This window comes from Lygodium microphyllum, chromosome 30, assembly GCF_053477565.2.
Source record: "Lygodium microphyllum isolate KBCC chromosome 30, Lygodium_microphyllum_v1.1.10, whole genome shotgun sequence".
Classification (NCBI taxonomy): Eukaryota; Viridiplantae; Streptophyta; class Polypodiopsida; order Schizaeales; family Lygodiaceae; genus Lygodium; species Lygodium microphyllum.
This window is the reverse complement of record NC_141164.1, coordinates 24,374,102-24,387,881: the sequence shown is the minus strand read 5'-3', so window position 1 is coordinate 24,387,881 and position 13,780 is coordinate 24,374,102. Positions and strand designations below refer to the sequence as shown.

Below are 13,780 nucleotides of genomic sequence, written 5' to 3'. Positions count from 1 at the left end.
ATGCTATAACCCTTCTACTCGTAAGTTTACAGTGAGCAGAGATGTTGTTTTTGATGAGATGACTAGCTGGTATGAACCAGTAAATGTGATTGATGATGTAGATGCACAAAATGGTAATGCTGTACAGAATTCACAGCAGCAGTCACAAAATATTAGTGGACCTAGAGCGTCCTCTAGCAGTGGTTCACATTCTTCGCCATGGACAGGCAGATTGAGATCAGGAGAATCTTCTCAAAGTAATGCAGATAGTGGTATGCAGGTATCACGAAAAGGAAAAGAGAAGGTTGATCAGCCCATGTTTGATGTGAATGCAGGTCACTCTTATGTGGATGGTGAATCCAGTGGCTCAGAACAGAGCATTGATGATGAGTTGGGTATTCCTTCTATTGTTACACCTGGAGTAAGGAAGACCAGGGATGTTTTGAGAGCACCTGGGAGTGAACCTACTTTGCGCAGGTCTACGAGAGCTAGGTACCCTGTGGATAGGCTGAAATATGATGGATTTACAGCCATTCACTATGCATATATGGTCAAAGTGATACAGGAACCAGAACCCACTTCTTTTGAGCAAGCCATGGGAAAAGAAAAATGGGAGAAAGCCATGGATGAAGAAATGGATGCCTTGGAAGCAAATGCTACATGGGAATTGGTACCTTTGCCTAAAGGTAAAAATGCAATTGGCTGTAAGTGGGTTTATAAGGTGAAGCACAATGCAGATGGTTCTGTGAACAGATACAAGGCAAGATTAGTAGTCAAGGGGTATGCACAAACATATGGCATTGACTATGAAGAAACATTCAGTCCGGTTGCAAGGATGGCAACCGTAAGAGCAGTCATTGCTATGGCTGCATCAAAGGGATGGTCTTTACATCAGATGGATGTAAAGAATGCCTTCTTGCATGGTGATTTGCAAGAAGAGGTCTATATGGAGCAGCGACCAGGTTATGTGCATGATGTTCATCTTGAGTTTGTTTGCAGGTTGAAGAAAGCCTTGTATGACTTGAAGCAAGCACCTAGAGCATGGTCTGACAAGATGGGACAGTATCTTGTCACTATTGACTTTCAAATTTCCAAGGCAGATTTCTCACTTTATGTGAGAAAAACAGAGAAAGGTATTATGCTACTTGTCATTTATGTTGATGATTTGATTATGACAGGTGACAGTGATGAAGATATCCTTCATGTGAAAATGCTATTGAAGCAGAAGTTTGAGATGGAGGATTTGGGAGAGCTGCGTTATTTCTTGGGCATTGAGGTGATTAGATCACCAAGTGGGATACAGCTCTTGCAGAGGCAGTATGGATTGGACATGCTGTCCAAATATGGGATGACAGGCTGTAAGCCTATTTCAGTTCCTTTGGAGCAGAATGTGAAGCTGAGCAAAGATGCAGGTGGGCTTCTAGAAGACCCTACTATGTACAGACGCATAGTAGGAAGTTTGATTTATATGACTATTACCAGGCCAGATTTGAGCTATGCTGTTGGATTGGTAAGTCAGTTTATGCAGGCTCCAAGGAAACCACATTTGGATGCGGCTAGACACATACTCAAGTATGTGAAGTCCACATTGCAGTATGGACTATTTTATGAGACTGGGGTTCAGATACAGTTGCATGGATACACTGATGCTGATTGGGCTGGTAGTATTTCTGATAGACGATCTACCAGTGGATATGTGTTCTCTTTTGGGAGTGCTGCAGTCACTTGGAGCAGCAAGAAACAACCTACAGTTGCCTTGTCGAGCACAGAGGCTGAGTACAGGGGTGCAGCAATGGCTGCATGTGAGGTAGCTTGGTTGCATAAGCTACTTTATGATATGCATCAGTCTATAGATGGACCAGTTGTCATTTATTATGACAACATGAGTAGTATACACTTGGCAAATAACCCAGTCTATCATGCTAGAACAAAGCACATTGAGGTGCATTATCACTATGTGCAAGAGAGGGTTTTACTAGGTCTTATTGATCTAGTTTATGTCAGCACAGAGTATCAGGTAGCTGACATATTCACGAAGGCATTGGGTGCAGAGAAGCTGCGCAAGTTCAGAGACCTGCTTGGTGTGCAGGAATTGGGATTGAGCTCGAGGGGGAGTGTTGAGATATCGAGCTCCACTCGTGATACGCCAGGGTGACTGTTGTGTATTTATGTCACCGACTTGTGAGTTGCAGACGCGGTTGGTACACCGCCCATGAATAATAGCTACATGATAGCTATCCTTATCTACTCTAGTTCGTGGCTCAGTTAGTATGCCACCTTAGTTAGTTGAGTTTGGTTTGAGACCCATATATAGGGTTCTTCTAATTCTTTGTACTTGAGTTCTTTTGGCTTACACAACTAAGAAGAGGAAAACTGTTTTCAGCCTCCACCCTTGTGTGTATTCCCCCATTATGCAAGCAAGAAAGCTTCAAGTGAGACTCCTTCCTTCTCTCCCACAATCTTGACAGGGGGCTATTCATTTATTGATGATCTGGGGGCAATCACCACGAGGGAGCGACAACTGATTATTTTGAAGAAATGTATTAAGTGTTGTAGACAATTTTGCATTGCTCTTAACCCTAGAAAGTGTGTATTGGGAGTGTCGTATGGGTTGTTACTCGGCTATATGGTTAGTTCAAGCTGGTATTGTGACTAGCCCTAAAAAAGTAAAGGTTACAGTCTCTAAGAGCCCGCTACATACTCAAAAAGAGGTGCACAGATTTTTGTCGTCAGTGGGATATTATCAAAGATTTATCAATGCACTAGCAGAAAGAGTGTTGCCATTGACAAACCTCCTATCTTTTAACTCTCTGTTTGAGTGGAATGAAGCCTGTCTAGTATCCTTCAAGGATGTGAATCAGTAATAAGCAAAAGCACCAATCATAAGGTGCCCAGAAGAGGTGAATTTTTCTATATATTTTTAGCAGCCACAATACATAATATCAACTATCATTTAGCTCAAATTTGGGAGGAGAAACGGTATCATCCAATTGCCTTTGCTCTAGTAGGAAATTGGGGATATCTAAGCTTAATTATATGTACATGGAGAAATTGTGCCTTGGAATGGTCTTTGTAAGGAACAAATTTAGGTATGTTCTCTATGAGAAGACAATATTCTTTACAAAGGCGAAAGGACTCAAATTAATGCTAAAGAAGTTGCAGCTGCCTAACCAATTAGCAAAGTGGTTAATCACTTTGTAGGAGTTTGATTATGAGATTAGGAGCATGCCACCGAAGCTACAGGGTATTGTGGAATGTCTCGTGGATTTTGGGGAGCCAAAGGAAATTCTGGCTGAGGGACGTGATATTGAAGGTCTATCTAAAATCGATATAGCTTCCATCCCCTCCTAGTATGTGGCAATAACACATTATTTATCTACAAAAGGATTTGGGGATACTTTATTGAAGTCTAAGAAGAGAAAGATAAAGCAACAACCATTACCCTTTTTTCGATTATAGTGGGTGTCTTGTATGAGAAAGGAGTAGATGATACCTATCGTTGTTGTGTAGTACCCAAGAGGTACCATTTATTCTTGAGGAGTGCCATAATTTAGCATATGGGGGACATTTTGCTAGCCATCTTACTGCCCAAAAAGCTCTCCATGCTAGATATTGGTGGCCATTGATTTTCCAAGATGCTTTCAATTATGTTAAGCATTGTGATGTCTCTCAAAGACATGATGCGAGGGAAAATCGTAGGCGACCTCTAAATCCTATTTTGGTTACGTTACCCTTTGCAAAATGGGGTATTGATTTTGTGGGACCAATATACCCTTCATTAACTACGCAAAAGCGACATATTATTGTAGCAATGGACTACATTACAAAGTGGTCTAAAGCTCAAGCAACGGTGAAGGACAATGCTAAGGAGACGGCCAATTTCATTATGGAGAAAATTGTTTGTCGCTTTAGTCCATCGAAGGAGATTGTGTGTAATTGAGCAATGCACTTCTTATCCAACTGGTGGGAATCTTATCCAAGATAATATCAAAAAGCAAGCCCGACTAGGATAAGAAATTATATGTGGCAATGTGGGCTTACAACATGGCATTCAAGAGAGCCACATGCCACACCTCGTTCAAGCTAGTGTATGGGGAGGAGTGCATTTTTCCATTAGAAATAGTAATATCTAGTATGTATTTTTCCCTCAATCATTCGTTGGTAGAGGGAGAAGTGTTACAAGAACGGTATACATCTCTAGTATATCTTGATGAGATTTGGTTGCAAGCTTTACTACATCAAGAAGAAGAAAAGAGGAGAATGAAAGCCCTTCATGATCTTTGGGCTAAGAAGTAAAAATTTACAAAAAGTCAGTTAGTGATGTATTATGATGATTGTCGGGAGCTCTTTCTAGGAAAATTAGATCCCAAATGGGATGGACCATACAAGATTTTATGTTTAGGAAAGAATGGCTCTATGACCCTTCTAGCGAATTTGCAAGGGGTAGAGTTTAAGACTAGAGTTAACTTTAATAACCTGAAGCCTTACTATGTGTAAGGGCTAATGTTAGGCTTGGTTCCTGTGTAGATCCTTTAGGATTTAGCTTGAACGTATAGTAGGTATCAAGAGGAGTGGATGGGACACATCCTTCCCTATCTGGAGCATCCATATCTTGAGCAACGTTACCACCAAGGTTGAGTGATTTGGTGGAGCAAAGGGTATCAGGTTATTGAGTGGAAAGATGGATTCTTTATGTGCGAATTTAAGGTCTACTGCCACTATTGTCAACGACTTCTAACTATCATTCCTATCGAGTTCAGCAAAGGAAGGAGGGATTGTGCCTGTTATACATCCTCTCTCTCATCTTGATCTTGATTATCATATGTACAAGTGAGCTGATTGTTATGGCATGGCTTATCAATGAAGCTTGGGTTTATACTCTATATTTTGACAGAGCTTCTAGAGGGCCTGCTAAACACATGAGCATTGGTGTGGTTATTAAAGATGTGCAACGTAGGATTGTCATGAAGATGGGAGTCTATTTAGGACCCTCTTTTACTAATAGTATGGTAGAATACAAGGCCTTGATTATGGGCTGAATGTAGCCTAATGTGGTGGTATCCACCAATTATTGGTTAAAGGCGACTCGTAGTTAGTAATCAATCAACTAAATGGAACCTACAGTGTGTGGGATCCCATCTTACAGATGTATCGTCTTGCAGCCTTGGATATGTTGCATATCTTTGAGACAGTGACTTATTAGTTAGTTTCTCAACAATGGAATCGATTCACGGATTCTCTCGCTAACTATGCTTTTGTGGAAGATGTCTTTTTCAATTCTAGGCCAGGGGAACCCTTACAATTATCTCCTAACATTATCCCTGGACTACTTTGGGGTCTTCTTGTTGACACGTCATATTTAGGCTGCCGATGGTTAGTTTGGCTTATGAGTTGGGTAGCCAATGAGCACCTTGCTACTCTGTCATGGATGCATAGGATTGTGTATCATCATATTCATCAGACACCCCTTCCTATTTATGCAGGGGGGTTATCTAATAACTTGATGCACTTAGCGTAGGGCCTAAGAAGCCTTATCCTTGGTTGGTTTTGTGCATTTGTAGAGTAGCATTAAGACCAAGGGATTGTTTCAGCAGTATGCTACATTGAATGGTAGTAAAATGGTTTATTTCATAAGGTTAAGAGGACGTCTTTGTTGAGCTCTAATGTTTTACTTCATAAGGCCAAGAGGACCATTCTATTGGTTGTGAAATGTTATATCTCTTTAGGCCAAGTGGGTCATACGTCTATTTGGTGCATGTATGTTTAATAGTTTTCTATTTGAGTGATTGAATCACATAGGTTGGACAAAGTGCTTGGATGAGCCTTTTCTACGTAGCAGGAGCTTCTTGTGGCCATTCCAAGTGGTATCATCGCATTTCCAAGTTTTCCTCTTAAGCTAATAGCGTTATATGTGTATATGGGGGTTATTTTCTTTTTGTTTGTGGGGACCGACAATCAAGGCATGAAGTACTAGGGTTTGGTTAGGTATATCTAGGGGAGATTTGAGTATCGTCTACCTCCTATTAGGACATTATTAGGCATTAAAGACCTATGATAGAGGGTAATCTTTGTGACCCTATCCTTCCTACCTACTACGTAGCTGTCCCAGGAGTCCTTAGTAGTGTGAGGCAATTAGAAAGACCTGCCTTTTTTTTAAAAAAAAGCAAGTTCTGAATATATCTAAAGAAAAAAAATATAGAGGTGTGTAAAAAGGGGTTCTAACCCCTCAATTAGAAAAGAACAAAATTCCTACAAGCAGTTGATTATCGCCTTTGTTGTGGAGGCCTGGCTGGTAGGATCCTGGGGACGAGTCAGACCCAATGCCTTGTCTTCCTAAGGGTAGTAGCTAGCCAAAAAAAAAGAAATAACGAAGGTTGGAGCCAAAATGGATTAAGTGACGCCTCACGAGAGCTTGGTAGGTTCTTGGGTAGTGCCGAGACAGGACCTGAGGCCAATGCCCTATTCTCCTTGGGTCACTCTACTCTCAGCTTCCTCCTTTTTACATGCATGAGTATGGAAACCTTGGGAGGAAAATGTGTTACAAGAAAACTATGATGACCAGACTATAGGAGTCCTCACGTAGTAGTAGGAGATCTTGGTCCAGTTGTCCTAAGTTAGGTAGGTAGTTCAGACCACCACTAGGATGACCTCTTTGATAGGTTTTTTAGCCAGTCTGTGTTTGGAGCAGTTAGATAGCGACTTGCTCTGGGTTTCTGTCAAATATGCTGGGCCTATCCCTTGTGGATTATCATTAGGGGTAGGGTGAGAGTTGTTCTTGTGCTTTGTTGAGTATATTCTTTGTGGAGCGGCTTGATACTTTTGTTAATTTCTTCATGGGATTCGATGGATTGAGTCGCGCTATCCCATGGTTGCCAATGAGAGCAGGTTTTAAAGACCATTTTCTATGGGAAAAAGAGCCCGACAAACTATAAGAGACCAAATTTTCATGCAAAATGAAATGATTGCGAATCAATCAGCTAAAGTTTTCCTAGATGGAGTTTGATGCCAAGAACCCAACTCAAGTCTCGGTTTGTCGATCGGATGTCCTTTGACCCCCCATTTATTCCCTACAAGGTTTAGCGCTCTAAAGCTGCTATGTGATTCAAGAGCTGAAAAGTGCACAATGGAGGCTAGGATGATGGATTTCGACGTCACAAAGTCAACCATCTAGATGGATCTCAAATCCGAGTTCGTTTGCCCCTCCAAAATGCAAAAATCCACTTGATGGGCAGTCTGAACACCCAGAGTGTGAACCGGTTATTTAATAAATGAAATGACACGACATGAAATGAAAAAATCATGCAAAATTGCAGTCATGAGTAGGGAGGGGGCACAAATTTATTTGTGCCCCAAATTTGTGTGGATTTGTGGCTTTTCAATGTTGGGCAACATCAAGAGATGATTGCACATCCCGGTTCTACTCCTCAAGGGCTTCAGTTTAGTCATGAGCATACTGATTTTCATGGAGGGAATCAAAATTTTGATTTTTATTCTTTCTCTCTCATTTCTCCTCTATCCTCTTGCTGCCCGTTCACATGCGTGATTCTATGGGAGAAGGGGGTGGAGTTTGATAAAAGTTGTTGATGGAATGATAGTGCTGGAGCAAAGGAGATCATAGATTGGGCTGTGAGAGAGCATAGCAGCCAAGGAAGAGTGCCAACGGCCTCCCAACCATGAAATATGTATCTCCAAAAGTGTGATTCTATGCATAAGTAGTAGATTTCTTTATTTTATGATATATATATATATATTTGATGAAATTGTTTGTAAATGGTTGCCTTTGGTTCTTAATGCTGAAATGTATCAGAAATCTTGAAGAAAACCATAAAATTTAGTCATATAGTAATTTATAGCAAAATACGCAAAACCCACAATCATGCAGTTTTCATAGAAATGATAAATTTTGGGGGTTTTGTTGTGATTTTTGGGTTCATGAGGATTAGAAATGAACATAAAATCAATTCTTAGTGATTGTGATCAGTCCCAATCCATAAATAAAAATTATCCAAATTTTATCTAAATAAATGAAGAAAATTTGTGAAAAAATAGAAAATTTTAGGTTTTTGCATTAGAAAATTAAAGAAAAATATGTTTCATGTTCTTGGATGTATGACATGGATGGAGCATGAGGGATAAGCCTCAATTTATCCTTGTCTGTATGTTAAAGTATAGTTTCCTATCAACGCATGCATAATCTAAACAGTAGGGAGAAGGAGGGGTTCTGAGGGTAATTAATGGCTTATAAGGTTCTAAATTTTGATCTTTTGCTGATTTGTTGAGACACGCGGATCTAGAACTATGCTAGCTATGGTGGAAAAAGGTTATACACATAAACCATGACTGAGATAAAGAATTGTAACTCAAGTGAATTAGGTTCCAAGATAGATTAACTTGGACTCATAAACACAATCTTGAGTGTCACAAAATGATGATAGCTTACCTTGAAAATAGAGCCAAGTACATGCTTATATAGCTTTTGGATGGTTCCACTCTTCCTCATTATGCTTATGGGATTTAGGATATCTCTTCCTAGAGCATACATCATTATCTATCTCTCATACAAAGCCTCTTATTGGGCAGCCTTTTCTAGGCATACACCAGCCTCTATGGGTAGGTGTTAAGCATCATTTGCTATTCTCAACACCCCCCCTCAAATGATGAGTCTCTACCCTTGTTGGCTTTTTCCCCCCTGCATGTAAACATGGACCAGGAGACTAGCTCTTTGGTAGCCTAGTCAAGTTAAGGCTTGAAACTTTACATCTTGGAAGGGTTTTTACATCCACTATGGGAAACACGATCCAGTAGGGGAGATCCACTATGGGAAATTCTTTGTTGTCAGCAACGAAAATTTCTTTATCTTCTTCTTGCTTCTTTGGAAACCTCTTGGTTTTCATGCCCTCGTCCCTTTCGTTGATGCATGGTACGTGCCTTGACTTGATAGATTCTCTTTGGACAACTCTTGACTAGCATGACTTAGCTCATTACATTTTCCTTGGATACATAGGATTTGCAACTTGGGTTGAATTTCATGATTTTCTTTTAAGAGTTTCAATCATGGATTTCATGGAGAGGTCTTACCATGAGCTTGCAATTGCTTAGGCAGTGTCTAACTCCTTACAATGAGATTGAGGTTTTTCAAGGATTTAATCAATTGTGTATACAAACACTAGCTTGTTACAAGGATATGAATCACTATTAAGCTCAAAATCAATTACCTCAACTTATGAAAAAGAGGATAATGTGAATGAGGTCAAAACTGAACTAGTAGGTGTGAATATGGCTTTATTATAAAGGAGTTTAAGCCTTAATAAGTTATCTCACAATAAGAAAAAATAAACAAAGATTCCAGAGTTGATTGCGTCGATGATTGACTGTATCCAATCTGGGAGCTCCTTTGACTTGCTACGTTTCTACCTTTGTTCAAGTCGGTGGGCAACATCCTGGCCATCATCCTATGTCACATCAAGGCCTTCCTAAGAATAGTGTTCATGCTGGCTGTGGCTCAGGTTGTAGGTGTGGGTGATGGCCTTCCTTCAGAGCTTGGGCATCCTGGTGCAAATCCATGAGGATCGGGAAGCTGCCAGCGAGCTTCTTGAGCCAGTTCACAGGCTGCAATGTTGCTTTGCTCTCCTTCTTCTGCTTGATGGAGGAGATTACCTTAGATCACAGGGATCTCTTCTCCCTCTCCATTGCCACCGCCGCCCTGAAGCTTCCGTATTTCTCCAAGAACAGAACGGACGTGCCTCACAGCTTCCACAACATTACTAGTGCCAGCCTCACCTTTTGTTCTGATCATGGCTGTACCCTCCGCTATTCTTTGCAAAGCCTCTCCCAAGTTTCGACATCCACAGACAAAAGGAATACGAAAATTGTGCTTGTTTATGTGGTTAACATCATCTATAGGTATCAACACTTCACTTTCATCGATGTAATCAACACCAATAGCCTCAAGTATCTGGGCTTCAACAAAATGCCCAATCCTTGCTTTTGCCATAACAGGGATAGTGACTGCATTCTTGATTTCCTTGATCAGGCTGGGGTCACTCATTCTCGCAACTCCACCTTCAGCCCTTATATTAGCTGGTACACTCTTTTGCGCATGTCCCTCACCGCCTCTCTCTGGTCTGCTCTGCTTTTTGGATTACCGGGACTGATTCCACTCGCAAATGGACAACAATGGAGTTGTTGCCGTGTATGGGAATGGGCCTATCTCAGACCTGAAGAAATCATCCTACGTTGTCAAGGTGGGCCTTTCTCAGATGCTCAGAGGAGGTGTCATCATGGATGTGGTGAATGCAGAGCAAGCACGCATTGCTGAGGAGGCTGGGGCCACTCTGAGGACCAAAAAATGAGGTAGTAGAAGTAGAAGAGAGAATGGGTGTGGCTAGACATAGCTCACCATGGCTCTGATACCATGTTGAGAAACACGGATCTAGAACTATGCTAGCTATGGTGGACGAAGGTTATACACATAAACCATGACTGAGATAAAGAATTGTAACTCAAGTGAATTAGGTTCCAAGATAGATTAACTTGGACTCATAAACACAATCTTGAGTGTCACAAAATGATGATAGCTTACCTTGAAAATAGAGCCAAGTACATGCTTATATAGCTTTTGGATGGTTTCACTCTTCCTCATTGTGCTTATGGGATTTAGCATATCTCTTCCTAGAGCATACATCATTATCTATCTCTCATACAAAGCCTCTTATGGGCAGCCTTTTCTAGGCATACACCAGCCTCTATGGGCATTCATGTTAAGCATCATTTGCTATTCTCAACATGATTCATGGCATATAATATGTTTATGGTTTAAGTGTAAGAGGGTCTAGTAGCACGAGAATGATTGGTGCTAACCCTTAGCAATGCAGCATTGGGTATAGATTAAAATCATTGAAAGAAATGTATTTGCACCTCACAATATTGATTTCTAAATGAAAAAAATAATTGAGCACTATGATTCATACGAAATCTCATTACACACAACTCATGGTGTCATTCTTGGATGCATTGCAATTATATTCATGTATATGGCCTATGTTGAGTATGTGAGATACCTAAGTTGTAGGTTTAGACAATTGGTTTCCTTGGGGACTATTTAGTGAGGAAAATATCTATATCTCCTGGAACATTTGAAAACAAGAGTGGAGTTTGTGATGTACGTGCTATTTGTGTTAGCGACGCATCAAGGGGCCAATAACCGAGGTGTAGGAGAGCTGCATTGGGGCTACATCATTCAACCCCGAGGGGTTCCCTCTTTGCTTACAAGGTGATTTACACCGATATATGTGTAGGGACTCCCTATGAGGAGTGTGGGGAAGGCTCAATTGTTGGATTACAATCCTAAATAAACGCAAAATTTACAATAGAATTTAGAGCAGTGTGTCTCTTAGACACTCCTGCGAGGCCGCAGGACCAAAAGGGTGTGTTCTTTGAGTATAAAGAGGTCCGTGACTAGTGCTTAGAGCTAGTATCGGTCCTGTTTTAGGCCATAACACCTTCCTAGGAGGATAGCATATCCTCAGTACTACTACCCGCAACCATTATGTACAATGAATATACTACTCAACTACAAAAGGAGAGCTCCATTGCCACTACTAGAACCCAATGAGCAAAGACCCTCAACACCTAGGGTAGATATCAAACAAGTATACCTATACCACCTAGACCCATCATCACTCATCGACTAATGGCACACCCATACATTTCCTAGAAGATCCACAAGAAGGACAGTACATGAACCCTAGGGTACTTATGACAAGGAGAGGTATCTTATCCTCATGGATGTAGATGAAGGCTAGGGTGAGCCGAAGGAAGGACACGGTGGATTACTGTAGCTTCTCCATGATACTATTCGATGTGTAGTGGTTCAAAGTGGTACTTGAAGGAGCTAGAGAAACAGTTCGACAAGGTCCATCTGGATTTCTCAAAATAGATTCTGAAAAAAAATGGATAGATTTTTGTGACACCTTTGTGTTACTGGCCCATTGTGAACAAGTGCATGAACTCATTTGTAAGTTTCGAACATTACATTGAGCATATGGAGACAATTATTCGGAAGATGAATCCAGCTCCTGATGATCCCACACAAAAGCGTAAGTTTATTGATGGGCTTAATCATGAAGTTCATCAGCATGTTAGTTTACAATGGCCGACAACGTTGGCATATGCTAAAACACATGCTAGATGGTGGGAAGAAGTGTAGCTTAGTTAACAACGACGGAGATATTTATTCAAAGAACCTCAGATAGAATATCCAAGCACTTCAGGTGGATTACCTAAGAACGTGTCTTCTGTGACCATTCCTTTAAATCCATCAGCACCTGCAGGTTCCAATGTATAAAGTGTACCTTTAAATCCGTACACTTCAATTCCAGCCTATATGATGCAAACACGAATGCCCTCTATGCCTCAACCTCACTCTCCTCTTGATGAAGCAAAAATAGCATATATTATTGCAAAATCCCTAGAAAAGTTGAAGGAAGAAATTATGAGTGCAGTACAAGCACCTTTGATGGAAATTTATTCGATAACAACACAAGGTCCAAGTGCACAAAAATCGTCAAGAAATTCAACTTCAAACCCACCTAGATCTAATATATGGTGTGATAAGTGTCATGGTTATGGACATGTGGCTAGAGAGTGTCCGATGCCTTCAAGATTAATGCCTGATCATCAAACATTGTGCACTTTTTGCCTGAAGACAGGGCATTTGGATACCAATTTCTGGTATAAGATAGGGCAAGAGCAACAACAAGTCTGTTCAATGCAAACAAATTATAATTACATGGATCATAATAATGCGACTGATGAGATTGGACCACCCGGTCAAACTTTTAGGCCACAAGGATTGCCAACCCAGGGTAGACCTCCAGTACCATGAAACAATTATAACAGTGATGGCAATCAGGGGAGAAATTCTCATTTTAGGAGAAATAACGGTAATTTTCATAATCCAATGGGGCAAGGTGGACAACAAAGGCCTAGAGGACCAATAATTTGCTATCGATGCCAACAGGAAGGTCACATAGCTACTTATTGTCCAAATGAGCGTAAAAATCAAGACAATACTCCTCTTTGTAGAAGATGTAGCGGCGAGGGGCATTATGAAGAAATTTGTCCTAAGCAAGAATACAATAATGGTATTGACAAAGGTAAACTATCCTCTAAGGAACCTTCAACGTTTGCTGCAAATTTAGTTGAAGTAGAAACAACAAGGCAAGAGATTGGGGTTAGGTCTAAATTCATACCTCGTAAGGTGACCTTTAAGGCTGACCCCATGATTGGTGTCATTACTAGAGCACAAAAGCAACAACAAAAGCAACAACAAAAGCAGCAAGGTCTAGAGGAAGAAAGTCCCCAATCAAAAGAGGCCATGAAGGATAAATCTAAGGACATATACCCTAACATAGAGCTACCTAAATTAGATTCTCCTGAGCAGTCTTCAGACCATCCATTATTGTCCGTGCCTCTAGCAAATCTTAAGATTCAATTGGGGGTAGCTCCTTTTCCTAAAACACTCGTACCTCCAAAAGAAGGGATTAAAAAGCAAGCGAAAATAATAAATAAGACTTATGATATTTGGGTAGCATTGGAGGAAATAAACTTAACAATTAACCTGAGGCAACTACTTGAAATAGCGTCTATATGTCGAAGGCAGCTTTATCATAAGCTAGTTCGACGTAGGAGGAAAAGGATTGAGACTAACACTTCTAAAGTAATTGCAAACGCATCCAAAAGGATAACAACTAAGGAAGTAAATATTATAGATTTATTTGTGGATCCAGGAGCACCACTT

The 13,780-nt window shown here is 40.6% G+C and overlaps 1 pseudogene; it reads right to left on the bottom strand.

Annotated features, from left to right (window-relative positions):
* Window positions 1-9,637: 9,637 nt before the first annotated feature.
* Window positions 9,638-10,027, bottom strand: LOC148009625 (putative pyridoxal 5'-phosphate synthase subunit PDX1 pseudogene; annotated as a pseudogene).
* Window positions 10,028-13,780: the final 3,753 nt, after the last annotated feature.